We start from the raw sequence: 17,163 nt of genomic DNA, 5'->3' as shown, positions 1-17,163 counted from the left end.
AATTTAATGTTGATTTAGTGATAATAGCGCTTGTAAGTCTCGTTTTCTCTCACTTTGAAATTTCGGCGGTCTGGTAACTGGGTAGCCCCCCCCCCCCCCCCTTGGAAATGTTGGTGACGTTATTTACCAGTCACTATCTATCCCGTAAAGGTTTTTATTTTCTTGCCACCCAAGTGATGTAGTTAAATTAGTGTGTTAAGCCATCAAGCCATTTACTTTGACGGTATAACTCAATACCCCAGCCTAAAATTCTCTTTCTCTCTCTCTCCCTCACTCCCTCCCCCTCTCTCTCTGTTCGTCATATATTTTCCAAGGCTATATGATTAGCATCTTTAGCACTATATTGAGAACTTAAAGACACGGTCTTTGGTTGAAAATAATATGTTGGGAATACTAAATATATAAACTAAATTTTATTTAAAGACAGAAAATAAAAACAAAGGCATATTCAAATGTAGTAACACATTTTTAAATTATGCAACGGGAGAAGTGTTTGTAATTGTGAATAATAACCAAAAACAGCAAGGATAGATTTAACAGATATAAATAAACAAACGTTATCATACTAAAAACAAGTTAATTAAAAAGTCTAGTGACAATTTAAGCGCAATTTCCTTATTTTTGTACCCTATTAATTTATTTATAATTTATATGAGAGTGATAGGCAGTTACAATTACAAGGTTTGTTTCGCTAGGCCTAATCATTTTTTCACATTTTTTAAAAACAATAGAGTTATATGACTAAAAACCATTGCGCGCCTACTGAACGTGATGGCGCAGCCATTGAACGTGATGGCGCAGCTATTGAACGTGATGACGCGTGTGGTGTGGTTGGATAAACATGCCTACTAATTCGGTCCAAATTGCTATATTGGTCTTGTAAGTTGTTAAAGTAGCTTACCAAGTTCTCGCTCCGGTAGTTGCCAGCTGGCGTTTTTTTGTTTTTTCAAACCAAATGTGAATATTTTTTATTTATTTTTTTTAAGTTATGAAATCTACTTTCGTTTTTGGAATAAAAAAAACTCCGACAATAAGTTGTTTTTAGTAAATTAAGTTCAAAATAACACACACACACAAATATACTATATTTTATATAGATCTAGATAGATCTAGAATACAACCTGTATAATAATAATACATCTATAATCTATATAAAATACGATATTTATAGGCCTAAAAGATTTCAATCGTAAAACTGAAATCAAGCCTAATTTAATTAATAAATATATATAGCCTAGATCTAGAGTCTAGATCTAGAATTCTATATCTAGATCTATGACTTAAAAAAAACCATCTTGAAAATTCCGACTTAGACAGTAACATACGACATACAGGATTTATTTTTAATTTATAGACTCAAGAGAAGTCTAGAGATCTAGATTCTAGATCTAGTTTCTTTTATTTTACAGTGTAGTTGAGTGGAATAAATTACTAAATTACTAAATAGGCTATTTACTTTAAGACAGGTAGACTAGAATATGTTCAATATTAATTTATATATAGAATCTAGATTATTCTAGATCTAGCGAAGTTTAGTGTAGTCTTGTTGTAGAACTTAAGAACTAAATCTAGAGTGTAGGCAACTGTAGTAATTTAGATCTAGAATCTAGTACTGTGTGACGTCATTTTAGGGGGTGGGGGTCTGGCTTTTTGTGACGATGTGTAGGGGGAGGGGGGGAGATAAAAATCGTCAAAAAAATGCGTGACGTCATTTATAGATGACCCCCATGGAGAAGATCCACACAGAAACAGTTGAAGGAAAGGGGCCTAACATTCAAACAGGTAGAGGTACCAACATGATTTTAGAGATTATGTAGATATACATATATATATATATATATATATATATAGGGGGAGGGGTAGAGAGAGAGAGGGTTCATCTGTAAATTGCATCACACATTTTATGATGATTTTTACCTCCCCCTCATAAAGGAGGGCAGTAAAAAGAAGAATGTATGATAGCTGGGTAATCCTAATTTATATAATCAGATTATTGTGGTAAATAAAAGTCAACATATCTAGCCTAACAAAATGCCATGAATTTAAAATATATATTATGTCTTAGAGAAAGTTTGGTGAAATGGAAATATCTGCAAATTTGATTTATTGATCATGTGTAACTTGTTTATATTATTCCTTTGGAGCTGATATTAATAAAAAGTTAATGAAATTATAGAGTTTTATCCAATTGATGTTTCTAAAGCCTTGCATGAACTTAATTTAAATATATTTAACTGCCCAGGCAAAGTACCCAATGAATTTTCCAGAATTGGCTTGTCGTTTGACCGATGGTAACAAAGAGAATCACCCAGGATCTTCGCTGATAAGAAAATCTGAAGACATACCTTATTCTTCTATATCTAAATGTGATTTGTCTAATGAAAATATTTATTCAGTGACAATTGCTAAAGATATTTTACCATTATTTCAAACATCATCTTCTGAAATGTTGTTTTCTATCTCTAAACCTTCCACAATTTCTTCAAGTTTCAAGAGATATTTTAACATCATTGCCTACTTCCCACAGTTCTTATGTATAAAATTTGCAATTTTCTGAGAAACAAAGTAATAATAAATTTGTACCCAGTGTTTTAGTTTCAGCTCCATTAAAATTTAATAAACCAATCAATTTCAAAATTAAATGTTTCTTATCCCATATGAAAGTAGTCTGTTTTATTTAAGAAAAATCACCTTTAAAAAAATTTAATGTTTGAATGTCAATAAATTGTTGACATGGACTGGTTTGCGGGTAAGCTTTTATACTTAGTGTACAATAAAGATTCAGTTTTGATGTCAATATAGTTGCTTCTGAAAGAATTAAACTATAAACAATAGCATTTATATTAATATCTCAATGGCAGTTCAGTATACTTTCATCATTGTTTTCAAATAACAAAACAGAACTACAGTTTTAAAATTGAAAAAAAAAATGAAAAGAATTTCATAAATGGATGGTTTTTTAATTACTTAAAACAGAAGATGCATCAATACAGCATTACAATGTATATGATTAATATTTCTTTTCATGGACAATCATCATTTAAATTCTTCATTAAAAGTTAAATTCAGCTTCCTTGTGTCTAAAAATCCACATCCATGCTGTTCCATTTACCTAGAAATTAAATAAATAATATTTTTAACAACTTTCTGTAATATGAAACAATTAATCATTGATTAAAACAGACAGCCAATATAGCAGTTGAATTAAAATACACCTGTTTCTGTGACATTTGCATGTAAAATTAGAGTGTTCAGAGGTATATACCCAGCCACCTTTAATTTCCCTATCTTGAGCCAGGTACTCATGAGAGCTGGTACTCATGAGACTTAGGACATCATACCAGGACTAAAACCAGGGATCTGAACTCTTATCTTTTAGGATAGAAATGTGAAAGCTACTGTCTGACAGTCCCACTATCAAGCCATACATATTAATACTTACAGTATATAATCTTAGTAGCAACATATTCTTTAAGAATTAGAACACTGAATCGATTTCAAACTTGGGCTTAAGCTGAAAAATGGCTTATTATTAAAAAAATTCAGCTCACCTTTAGTTCAAGATCAGCACCAATAGCCACAGTAAAGTGTGAGAAAATTGCTTGCCAAGTACCTAGGGAATTTAAATATAATAAATTATTAAGTTTATCCATATATTATATTAAAATAATTATTTAACTAATATGAAATATTTATATATATATATATATATATATATATATATATATATATATATATATATATATATATATATATATATATATATATATATATATATATATATATATATATATATATATATATATATATATATATATATATATATATATATATATATATATATATATATATATATATTTATATTTATAAAAGGTTTAATTTATTGTAAAGGTTCAGTTTTCTATCTACTTAGCTTGTCTTAAAAACTAAAATATCTGGTTTACAGTTAACCATATCTTAACTATTACAAAACTATTAGTTTCATTTTCATTACTTGTAACTAAAAATTGTAGTCAATAGATCTAAAACTTAATTCTATTAACAGCTAACTGTAACCATAGTGACTCTGACCAATTTATTAATTTTTGTACCCTGTAATTCATTAATAATTAGGCTTATACTAAAAGGCTGAAAGTTATCAATTGTAGATTTTATAGTCCCTGGTCTAGACTAACAAGCCTAGCCTACAAGTCTAATAGTACTAATACACATGATCTAGTTTATAAGTTTACTACTAGGCAACTTGCTAGAAGACTAGTACTTAACCAAACTTTAACTTGCTAAAAATAAAAGGGCCTAATACAATAGTAGATGGCCTAGTAATACTTTTTTTTTACTGTGCTACTTACACTGCTTTTGGTACTATTACTATGACTAACTAACTACTAACTAAACTCTATTGTAGCTTGATGGAGATCTATCATCTTGCTCTTCTAGTAGTTACACTACTTACTACTTAGAAAAGTAGTAGCACTACTGTAACAATTTCAAACTAAATTTAATCTATATATTACTAGATCTACTCATTGCAACACTGTAGTCTGATAAGTCTGTAAGCCCTAAATGTATCTAGACCTAGATTCTAGTTGTAATAGATTGAGATAATTGTGAGGTCAAGGGAACTCACTCTTCTGTATTAGTATTATATTTATATTGTTATCTTGAGTGATGTCCCTTACATGTTATGTATATAAGTCTCTCGTCACTTCCGTCTCTCTCTCTCTCTCCTCATGGTGTGAATAAACTACTGTTAACAACCAATGTGGCTTCTCGTCAGTGATTCTAATCTATCACACTAGTCTAATTTAGTTTCAGTCTAGTTATTAGTACCTACACTCTACAATAGTCTACAGTACTCTACACTACACTCTACTACTACTCTAATCACTCTACTGGCTACTGATCTAGATCTAGTAAATAATAGCTAGAGTAGATCTAGTCTAGATTCTAGACTAGATATAAAAAAATTGATTTAAAATTAAAAACAGGTTAGCCTTACTAAACTTAACTAGGGTAGGTTTTACCTAAAGTAGATCTAATCTAGATCTAGATTCTATCTAGATCTACTAGATTCTCTAGATCTAGATTTTAGATCTAGGGCCTACCATACTACCATCTGCAACTAGAATCTAGATCTAGATCTATTCTACTATCTCTCTCTAGATCTAGTAATACTATCTATCTAGCCATCTATCTACAAGCTACTTCTAATAACTAATAGGCCTACTTCTGGTAATCTATCGTTTTAGGTACGTAAAATCGCCCGCGACTAGTAATGTGAAAATCAGGTGACTCCTTACATTTTAATAATTATTTCACATTTTGAGGAGGATTTATGTTTTGAAAAATACAAAAATGTTTCCTTGTTTCATTTATGTACCTGTTTTTAAACAATTGAATTAAAACTTTTCACTAATAAATGAACACCAGCGATTTTTCCAACAGATGCAACCATGCTCATTTACTATAACAGCCATCTTGTTAAAGGCGGAAGTCACTCTATTTTACAAATGGCTGCTGTTTATATAGCAAATCTTGCTTGCAGACACTGCTGTTTAAAGTTAATTTCTGGCCTATATTGATATATTTAGCCATTGATTTAGGTTTATTATTCATTTATCTATAATATTTGACACAAACATATCACAATATACTTCTATAACAGCCTTGATAATGAGGTAACGTTTTCGTACATTAATAGCCGCGGGCGATTTTACGTACCCAAAACGATAGATTACCCTACTTCTAAAATATTAAACAGTAATCACTGAGTAATCAGTACTAGAGTCTAGTTCAGTAATCTAGCTAGATCTAGGTCTATTAACATTAACATTGTTGTCTAAGTTCTAGATATCTAGATCTAATATCTAGATCCTAGATTCGATTAATAATATTTAATAAGTATATTAAGTAAGTCGTAGGCTGAGTGAGACTGGAAGTCATCCTCATTTTCCTGTTTTTACCGTCATCCTTTTCTTAATATTTTTAATATTTTATCTAGATCACTAAAATACTAGATCTAGAATCTAGATCTAATATATTCTAATTCATGAACTTATACTCTTAGAACTAGATTAAAGCAATGTAGATCTTAGTTGGTAGATTCTAGAATCTAGATCTAGATCTAGATCTAGGTCTAGCTAGGTCTGGGAATCTTAAGTCTCGTAGCAAAGACTGAGTAGAGTCAGAGTAATGTCCCCTAGCCTTGGACAAACTATCAACAAAAGAAATAAAATCAATATACTTACCGCCACAAAACTTTTATATTAAAAAATGCATACACATGTGTTTGTTCCCATCCATATGAACAAAACAGCGTTGAAAGTTTTTACAGTTGTTGCATTTCTGGAACGTTTGATGATTTTGAAATCTTGAAGCGGGACCTACTAACAAATAGCCGCCATGTTTTTTGTTATCAATGGGAAACCCCGTTCACAACAATTGATTTAGTTCGAAAACTTTTATCTCTCCCTGGCTAACCAGACACGAATTAACGCGAGAAAGAACGATAAACTTACAAGTTCTATAGTACTGTAGTGTATTATGTATAATGTAAGTTTAAAAAAATTTTTGTGACCGAACGAAAGAATATTTTTGAAAACTTTCTTCGGCAATATTGTTCTAAATTATGGCTGGAATCGATTGGTAAATGTTTCAAGTCGCTAAGTGGTCTGGTTACTGAGATATGGGCCAAAAACTGCATTTTTTGGAGGTTTTTTGGCTTTTCCGTGAAATCCAGGAAGGAATTCCGGAATTTTTTTGACCCACTATCATCCTCGTAACTTGCTTAACAAATTTGCTTTGGAACTAGTCCTCGATATTGCTTCGTTGAGGAGGAGATACGACTTAAAGCTGCGAACACACATCCATACATTCATACATCCAGAAATGACGGGTTAATAAACGCAATTCTCCAGAATGGAAATTGCGCTAAAAAAATCATACTATCGCGCATTTGTATTGTTCACTTATCTGTATTTTCGAATTCGTCAGTATAGTAGAATAATTTGTATTGAAAATAGAACTTGCCTCGGACACGAATCCACATTAATCAATTTATGCATTTGAGCTGTGTCATCGATGTGGAATACTTGTATGAGGGAGGACGACGAGCTCTCTCTTGGGCGAAAACATATCGTTCGCCGGTTGACGGTACTCAGTTGCCAAATCGCACCCTACGGCCGGGTGGTGCACATTTGATTTTAAAAAAAACTAAACTGTCTAGGAATGCTTTCAGTAGCGGGTTTATGGAAAACCTAAATCAAGGATGTGACCTGACCATGAATAATAAATACATAAAAACGTTTATAATAACAAGCTTTTATAAATGCACTAAAAAGAAGAAAATAATAAAAAAAATTATTAAATATAAAATAATTTTTAAAAATAAAATAAATCTGCGGTTACTTTAAATATACAAAAAAATTACTTTCTTTAAATGCACTACTATTTATATCACTATAAATAAAATCGTGGGCCGCTTGTTTAAATGCTTATTATTATAACGGCCTACGCTTTTATTTATAGTTATATAAATAGTAGTGCATTAATTTATTTAAAGAAAGTATTTTTTTATATTTAAAGTAACCGCAGATTTATTATATTTTTAAAAATTATTTTATATTTTCTTCTTTTTAGTGCATTTATAAAAGCTTGTAATTATAAACGTTTTTATGTATTTATTATTTATATACTTTTTAGTATTAACGAGTTATACTCATGTTAAGATAATATAGTGTAGCAACAAATATTATGATACACAATTTGAAATGTGTAACTGGTTGAACGACGGGCTCAAATTCCCGTGAGGCGGGTGTAGGCGTGACTTTCGTTGGTCAATGTGATGACGCAACAATCTCATCTCAACGCTGGTTGAGACGTCTATGTCCTTAGAGTGGTTATACAATGTAACGAAACTGGGCTGATGCGATGGCGAACAATGGCGTAACATTCCGTCGCTGGGAACTTCTTGCGGTTAATTATTTAAATAGTAGATCATTGTTGTATATTTACAGTATTTTTTTTTTGCTTTTTATTACATAAAGTATTATGGGATGGCGTAGTCTAGCTGTTAATTATTTAATTATTTAAATAGTTGATCATTATTATATATTTACAGCATTTTTACAAGCTTTTTATTACATAAAGTATTATGGGATGGCGTAGTCTAGTGGTAAAGAACTAGACTGCTGACCCGACAATAGAGTTACATGACTCAAAACCATTGCGCGCCTATTGAACGTGATGACGCGCTTTTGCCGTGATGACAATTGTGGATAGAACTGCCTACTAATTTTGTCAAAATTTTAATTAATTCATAAAAAATTAATTTGGCATCCAATTAAGTCAAATTGAATGTCACGATGCATTGTCTTCGTGTCTTGACACACGTACCAATTACGAACCGTATCTGTCAGTTATAAGTGCCTGGAATTTCGCTCGAGCGTTTCGATCTAGACAGACAGACTGACGACCGACTGACGACTGACGACAGAGGAAGCGAGTTAAATAAAAGCTTGTAAAAAAAAAGGGAAATATGTTCAGACAAGAACTCAATATGTTCCAGAAATGTTTTATCACAGTTAAAGCAGTCTCACACCTTTACTGTACTAATTAATAGTTTAATATAGCTAAAATGTTAAATAAAAGAAGTTTATGTAACTCTAAAATAACACGAAGTCTTGTCGAATTGCAATTTAATATTTATCTTATAGAAACTTTTATTATTATTATTTATTACAATATAACAAATGAGGCTAATTTAAACTGTTATGATCTAGTTGTACTATTTTTTTTTTAAATTTTGAATTATGCATTGTAATATAAGGTATATTCTTTTAAAGATGGGCCTAGATTTAGATTAATTGTAATTTTAAAGTGTTTTAAAAAGTTTAAAAATTGAAGAAAAAAAAACATTTCGACAATACATAGCCTACAAGTTACACAGCATTCAAAAATGTGAAATGTGTTCTAGAAAATAGTATTCAATTTTAGATTTACTATATGCATATCTATTTATAACAACGTCATGTGCGAAAAAACAAATAACTGACCCAAGTTGTTATAAGAATTATGCTAACGCGCATAGTTTTTTTTATTTATGGCATTATTTACTAAAACAAACAAAAATATTATTGATAGCAGCGTCATAAGTTTGAGTAATATATGAAGTTTTAAAGGGCGCTAAATTTTGGAGCATTCTTCCAGGGGATAAACGTTAGTGTCTTTTTTTTTTGTAAGTTAAGGTTTTTTTGTGTTCGGAAACCATGTCCAAATTTATGTATTGTTTGTTTTAACAAAACTAATGTATGTTTTATTGTGTAATTTGATGAACCTTAATTGTTCATTTTATTTTTTTATAGGGCAGAGCTAGAGTCATTATCATTTGTTTTGAAGCCAAAAAACCAGATTGATAAAAATTTCGTCGAGAGAAACCTTAAAAGAATTCATGAACAATTTAAGTTTTGCAGAACGTTAAAACGTAAGTTTCATATTTCGTTTTGTACATAAAAGCCTATTTGTACTACTAAGCGGGCTAGTTGGATTTTGGATGAAGATTTTGGAATGCCATTAGTGTCGAACTGCATGCCATACAACAGATGTCAAGAAATCAAAAGAAACCTACATTTTGTTGACAATGCTCAAGGTACAAGTTCGAATATTATAAAATGTTGAAAGTCAGACTGTTGTGTAATCTTCTTCAGAGAAACTCGTGTCAGTGGAAGGTTTTCCCATGAACGCTGGTCTGTGGATGAGTCCACGATAAAATACTTTGGCCATCATCCAGCCAAACAATTTATTATAGGAAAATCCATACGATTTGGTTATCGCAATAGGGCTGTTACAAGTTAAGATGGCTGCTGACACGCGTTTGATTTTTATTGCGGTTAGTCCAAAGAGGTCTCTGTTGATCCTCTTGGTGCTTGAGCAGTCAAATCTCTTCTGGAAAAGTTTCCAATTGTCCTAAAAAGAACATACCGTATACTTTGATAACTTTTTTTTACAAACCTTAAGTTTTATGTGAATTGCGTTATTCGGGCTACAGAGCAACTGGAACAAAACGAGATAATAGAACAAAGCAATGTCCACTCACAGATTGCCGATTTGACACAAAAAATGAAATTATAATTGTACGTTGGAAGGATAACAATGTTGTTACTATTGGATCCAACTTTGATCATGTAGAGCATGTGGGAAAAGTAAAAAAGTGGTGTTACTCAGAAGCAAAACGTTGATTTCAACACCCCGAGACTTATAATAAATTTTAACAAAGGAATTTCTCTGTATTTTTTTTTAATAAATGTTCTAATTTACCCAATATGTCATAATAAATAACAATTAAAAGTAATTTTTACATGTAGTTTTCTTTTGGGCGTTAATGGGTTAAGTTAGGTGGACGAAATGTCAAATATAAGTAGTAAAGGTGAGAGTTGTGAAAAGGAGCACAAGTGAAAAGTGGGATAACGCACAATTTTTTGTAATTTTGAACCATAATGTCAATGTATTAACATAAAACGTGATAATATAGGCGAAACTTTATTACTAACTTCTTTCCCGCGCCAACTATTTGTTTGCTTGAACTGTACAGAGAGGTGCCTTCAAAATCACTATTTCATATCTCCTAAATCCGTTGGACAGGGTCAACATTTCTTTTATCCTTACTATCATATTGTGTTGCCTAGCGGTAGAGAGCTAGACTGCTAATCTGAAAGTCTCGAGTTCGAATCCGGGTTCAAATCAGTAGAACGTCCCTGAGTCGTCGTCCCCCCCCCCCCCCCCCCAAGTTCTGATGAGTACCTAACTTACCTTAGGGAAACAAAGGCGGCCGGTTGTAGTGCTGAACACACATTCCCTTCATATGCCGAGGTCTGTGAAGTAGATGAACTCTACTTCTTCTGCCTCATTTGTCTTGGGCGCGAACGGCCTAAAAGCTAAAGCTTGCTATTTAAACGTTTTTTATGCATTTTTTTCTACTGGATTTTATTCTATTTTATAGGTGCATAAAAGAAAGGAAATTTAATGCTTTAAGAAGGGATAATTCGTTCTTTTTCGGTTTCTCCAAATACTTCAAAATTAGCATAATTGTATGTCTTATTTAACTTGCTTCCACTTCATGAATAGTAACGGACAAGCGAAATTTCAACCACTTCTAACTTACGATTTTTTTGCAAATTTGGCTAGTGGTTAAGATCCGCTGACGATGCAACGTGACATAACGTTTATTTTTTAAAGAATTAATTAATGTTTATTATATAAAGTACTATTTTACTCTTTACTATAAATATGCACAATGTTTCTATTATTTGGTGCGCAATTATTTTTGGTCATGCAAATCTATCGTATTAATTAAGCATTTTAAAATATTTTTATTTAAAATATTAAAATTGTTTTCATAACAGCTTATATGTTATAACGCACTAAAAAGTAGAAAATAAATAATTGTCTTTAAATGTGTAATGATAAACCTCTTTTTACATAACTAAAAAGAAAAGCGTGGGTCGCTATATAATGTACTAGAAGTTCCGGCCAGGCACTGCACTGGCCTCTGTAAAAAACGTATTAGTAAACGACCTTGACTTGTATTTATTATGCAGCATATACCCTGCTTTGCCCGGGTTTAGGAAATATATTACGTTTCTAATTAACCACAACCAACCAAAAACAAGACATAACCACAAAAACAAACGCAAACATAACATGATCGCAAACCCAAGCACAGTCGAAAAAAAAAACGGAAATACAAACACAAACGTAACGCAAACACAAAAGCAAACGCAAACATAAACGCAACGCAACAATAAACATTAACATAAACACAAATGCCAGCACAAGCACAAACATAAACACAAACACAAACGTCAACACAAACGCCAAAACAAACGCAAACACAAAGATAAAACAAACCTAAAACGCAAACAATAGCGCTCACGGGAATGCCCGGGGCGCCAAAAAGCACTCTATTGGGGCGCCAGATGATGCCCGTTTTGATTTATAGTAACCCTCTTTATCCATAGTCTATCGCACTGTTTAAAACGAACTAAGCGCCTTATCGCTCATAGGAAGGCCCGGGGCGCCAAATCGCACCCTATCGAGGCGCCAGAGGACGCCCTAGATTCGATTTAGTGTACGACCATAGTAACACTTTTTATTCACAGCCTATCGCATTTGTTAAAACAAACGTTTGCACCATAGCGCTCACAGGATAGCACAGGCACCAAATCGAACGTTGCCTGGGCGCCGGCGGACACGCATGATTCAATTTAGTGAACGACTATAATACCCCAAGCTTGTCCGCAAACGGAAATATTGAAATAAACATAGAGGACATTTAGGAGCGACTTCTAAACTGTTATTGATTAAAAATAATAATTAGTAAAGACGACGTTCGGTGTATAAAATAAATAAAAGGCAGTATTTTAAAATATCCGTGTTTTACTTACCCAATTGCATTTTATCAATCGACGCAAATTATAGAACTATTTTCTTTCCAACACTAAAACAAACTAATAAAAAGTATTTCCCCCCGATGTAATGTTTTTTTTCTTAAAGGTATGTATAAAAACAAAACTTTGTGATCAATCAAAGGAAGTAATTGAAAATAAAGAACAAAGTGAAGTAAATTGTACACTTATTAAATTTGAGTGAAATATGATACATATTCTTTGACTTTGCTTTTCCACATAACTTTAAAGTTATACGTTTTGGAAATGAAACTTGTTTTACATAACCTCAAATAATTTTTTAAATCGTTAATTTAGATAATAAACACTTTAGTCGAGTTTTTCTCTATTCCTCCATTGTCAAGGGTCCGTCCTTGCTTTGTCCGGTTCACGCCACATACAGTATCACAGAGTCTGTTTCAACTTTATATAAATTAGATTGAACGTTTTTACTAAAATTTAAGTAGCGACCCACACTTTTATCACAAACTTCTATATATTTCTGTAGCCGATCGTACTGGATGTGGCATCACACTCTTATTGGGTTGCTATATAAAAATATACGAAAACAAATCTACATCTTAATGACATCCTTGATGAATCTAGAGTTTGAACAACAGCTTTTTATTTAGTAAAGCAATGCAAAAACCTTTAGGTCCAAAAGTGTCCAGGAGTTTTTAATCATTTAGCGAGGCAACAACGTTCTTTGAGAAAATGTTAGAAAAAGACTATTTATAAAATTTAAGTTGAAGCGACTTTCTAAGAAATGTATAAATGAATATATTTGCAGCAACATCTACAAGTAGGCCTAGTGCAGTAATTGTAACAACTGCTGAATCAACACATTCAGGTAATCTTTAATCTAAATTTTATAATATGTTTTATCAATGTGATTCACTTTTTAAAAATTAACTTTTTGTACATGTTAGACAAGGGGATCTAGTGAGGGGGGTGCAGGGGGAACATGTGTCTCGGGCGCCGACCCTAGGGTCACCAAAAGGGAAAGAAGAAAAATTGAAAGCTCATTTTAGCTGCAGTTTTGAATTATAAACAAAGTTAAGAAATGTAACGGCCTTTATATACTGATTTAACTGTTTTCTATCTTGATTGTGTAACTGTAAAACAAATACCCTTAAGAAAGAGTGACCGGCGAAAACTGCTTTCCAGATGGGGTGGGGATTAACACGGAAAGGTGAATAGACAAATTGCTTAGCACTTAAAATAGAAACCAATTGTATTAACAGGTAAGGTGCCATTTTAAAAGCTAATTTTAAAATAAAAGGACTCGACTAGTTCTTTGTAGTTAAGTTACATTCTCTCAACTTCAACGTGAGAGATCAGATACATTTACCTGATTGCATTACACCTTGCCTGGAACCACTGTTTTCAAGAGAAAGAAATAAATATCACAGCATTTTCAATCGCTATCTGATCAGTAAAATACCAAGCTGTCAGAGCGGCTGGGTTGAAGGCGGTACTCTTTTGCTGAATTTTTAACCCTTAAAGCGCTCAGCTGGTATTCAGGAAGTGCATTAAAATATGGGATCAAAATGGCAATGTTTACAAATTTTGATACCCCCGTGTAATATTACCATTTTAAAGTGTGATCTATACATTATAGACCTATGAACCCATACATTAATGGAAAGCTTAAATAATAAAGAATATGAAAACACATTAACTATTAACATAAAAACACAATAGTAAAAATTTAAGAAAAATGAAATACAAACCATTTTTTTTACCTTCGCAAATAATTTTAATTCCTTGAATAAAGTACACATAAATTCTCAAAAACAAACACCACAATCTAAAAAACAAAGTACCAAAACCAGCACATTTATATCCTTGATAAGAAATCACACACTAGTAGTAACTATAGATAGGGTCCTATGGTATTTGGCAAAGCATTCTGGACACAGTCCAACATTGCAACCAGAACACTCCCACCCACTTCTGACTCTTGCAGAATGACCTGCAACACACTGTCTTTTTTTGCACACTGGCAGTTTCACTAAGTCATGGCCATCTAGTGGATGACTGGAAGCAGAAGGCACTGGGGACTCAACACCATTTCTGGTAGTTGATATTTCCTCCCTTGTCCGTTTGCGACGAACAATTTTTTCTGGTGTGAATTTAGAGGACAGGCTCTCCAAAACAGAAATGATAAAATTGCACCTAAAAAGCACAGGCCTGTCTGAAGTGTTCAGCTTGTACAAGATATAGCTGTTTAGCACAGCTCTACCTAACAAAGAGAAGAATACTTTATTTGTCCATTTGAGGGTTTGACGTTAAGCTAGGTACATACAGTTTTTTTTAAATGTGCAGGGAACCATGGTGTTTCTTCGCTATGGTGGCAGGAGTCCCAATAAGCATTGTAATTGGGCTTTTGGTTTAAGCCCATGTTCAGGACCACAGCAAGAAAGGCCCTAAATTCAGCTAGGGTGAGTGGAGTCAATTTGTGGACTCTTGATCGGGGAAGGATGTCATAACTTCTCTTTGTTGCTCTCGATGAACTCGCTAGCGTAGCAGTTGGTCTCAGCTATGATAACATTGGTAAGCTCTGCTGTTAAAAACAGATCCAAGTATTCAACAGGCTTAGCATTAGCAGCTGGTTTATGCTTGGGTCCTGGATTGGCTGTAAACAGGATAGGTCTAGGGCCACAATCCTCTCCAACAATAGGCTGCCAATGTCCATCAGCTGTAAGAGATTCCCTGTCCTCTGAATCTGAAAAATAGATTAAATTTATAATTAGAGCCTATTAATTTATTTTTTAATAATTATATTGACTTCATTTACATTTGTTTACCTAAATAGTTGATATATTTAATATAGAGATCTAGATATTCATTCTAAATTTTGAAACAGTATCTGCCTAAAGCACCCACACCCTTACAGTAAAAATAAAATAATGTAATAATTTTCCCGACACTAGATCTACTTTCACTTTATTTTTAAAATTCATCACCAAGCTGAAGAGAAAGTATTTGTATTTATTAAATTCGAACACTTACCATACAAATCATCTAAAACGCTGCTATCAAAGTCATCATCAGTCTCAATTATGTTCTTGAGTCACCTTCACTGTCTCTTGAGTCGCTGTCCATTATTACAGAGTTTCTTCCAGGCATCTCTTCGGGGGGGGCGAAGCCCCCCCGAAAATTTTTTACCGCCCCCCCCCGAACGAAATGAAATTTATATAATTTATATAGAAAATATATACTTTTAACAGTGTCCGCCCCCCCGAAGATTTCAAGTGCCCCCCCGGAGAAAAAAGTCTGGAAGAAACACTGCATTATTATTTGTAAAAAATTTAGCTTTCACAGTACAAACACTACACCACGATGTTTGAAATCGGAAATGGCGGAAGTAGTCGTGTATTAACGGTTACTGGTCTAATTGCTGGGTTGAAGGCGGTACTCTTTTGCTGAATTTTTAACACGGTTTTCTATATTTAAAATCATTCACCGCAATTATTAAGTCTTTTTCTGCCTGTTACGCGCGCGCACACACACACAGAGACATATATACTATATATATATATATATATATATATATATATATATATATATATATATATATATATATATTATATATATAATACCCGTCATTCGTCATCCTTTGGATAATTGTGGGTTTCGCGGGTCAACCATAAATGACATCACGTGTGTCACTTATCGTCACAAAAATAACAGATCCCACATTTAAAAAGACGTCACACCTCAGACGTTTTTGTCTTTTAAAATCACGTATTTCGGCTGAGGTCACAAAAACAGGTCAACTTTAGTTCACCTGCCCAGTGTCCCCCAAACTCAGACATGTTTTTGTCTTTTAAAAGACCGATCATAGTTTCTTCCAGTCATCTCTGCCAACCCCCACGAAGAAAGTCAACTGCCCCCTGAACGAATTTGTATTTATATAGAAAATATAAACATTTAACAATGTAGTATTATCCCAAGTAAAGCAATCCAAAAACCTTTAGGTGCAAAAGTGTCCAGGAGTTTTTAATCATTTAGCGAGGCAACAACGTTCTTTGAGAAAATGTTAGAAAAAGACTATTTATAAAATTTATGTTGAAGCTACTTTCTAAGAAATGTATAAATGAATATATTTGCAGCAATATCTACAAGTAGGCCTAGTGCAGTAATTATAACAGTTATCTTCCGATATTAGAATTCGAAGAAATGAACAATTTCATTCAATTTTGATTTAGATGTATAGATCTACCAATCAAGACGTAAGCTATGAAATGTATACAGTTTTTTCGTCAAAAATAATAAAAATAAATAAGTTTAAAAAACAATAAAATGGCAATGAAACGCCGGGTTTCTAACGTAATTATTTACGTCACTTAAACAGTTTGGGCATTCAATATCATGTTGTGTTTTCATTTTTCTAATAGGTACTGATAGCCAATGTTATATTACATGTGTCATGTTTAGCTTTTTAGTTATTTCTTTGCTTTGTCATTAATATCGTTTAATGTGTAGTAAAGGACATTGCGTTTTAAACAATACCTATTTTATAAAATATATTTCTCAAACAAGTATAACATTTAAAAAAAATATAGACCTATAATTCAAATGTATCGGGTACCGATGGCTAAGGCTAGTAGCTTATATAAGGTGCTGGTCAGTCGCGGTCAGTTTTCACCCACATGTGTTGTACGGTGTGGCCGGTCAGCACTTGGTCCCCGTGTTCAGCTCACCTGACGCAATAGCC

The 17,163-nt window shown here is 32.7% G+C and overlaps 1 long non-coding RNA gene across 1 annotated transcript; it reads right to left on the bottom strand.

The window, feature by feature from the left end:
• Nucleotides 1-2,279: 2,279 nt before the first annotated feature.
• On the bottom strand, nt 2,280-6,520 carry LOC131933179 (uncharacterized). Its single transcript, XR_009384876.1, has 3 exons — nt 6,249-6,520; nt 3,552-3,613; nt 2,280-3,112 (listed from the first exon to the last, which is right to left on the bottom strand). It is a non-coding gene; the product is annotated as an uncharacterized LOC131933179 (long non-coding RNA).
• Nucleotides 6,521-17,163: the final 10,643 nt, after the last annotated feature.

The sequence above is a fragment of the Physella acuta genome, unplaced genomic scaffold (genome assembly GCF_028476545.2).
Source record: "Physella acuta isolate Inbredline_101_S28 unplaced genomic scaffold, ASM2847654v3 ptg002389l, whole genome shotgun sequence".
NCBI lineage: Eukaryota > Metazoa > Mollusca > Gastropoda > Physidae > Physella > Physella acuta.
Note: the sequence above shows the minus strand (reverse complement) of the source record. Positions and strands in the feature narration are given on the sequence as shown.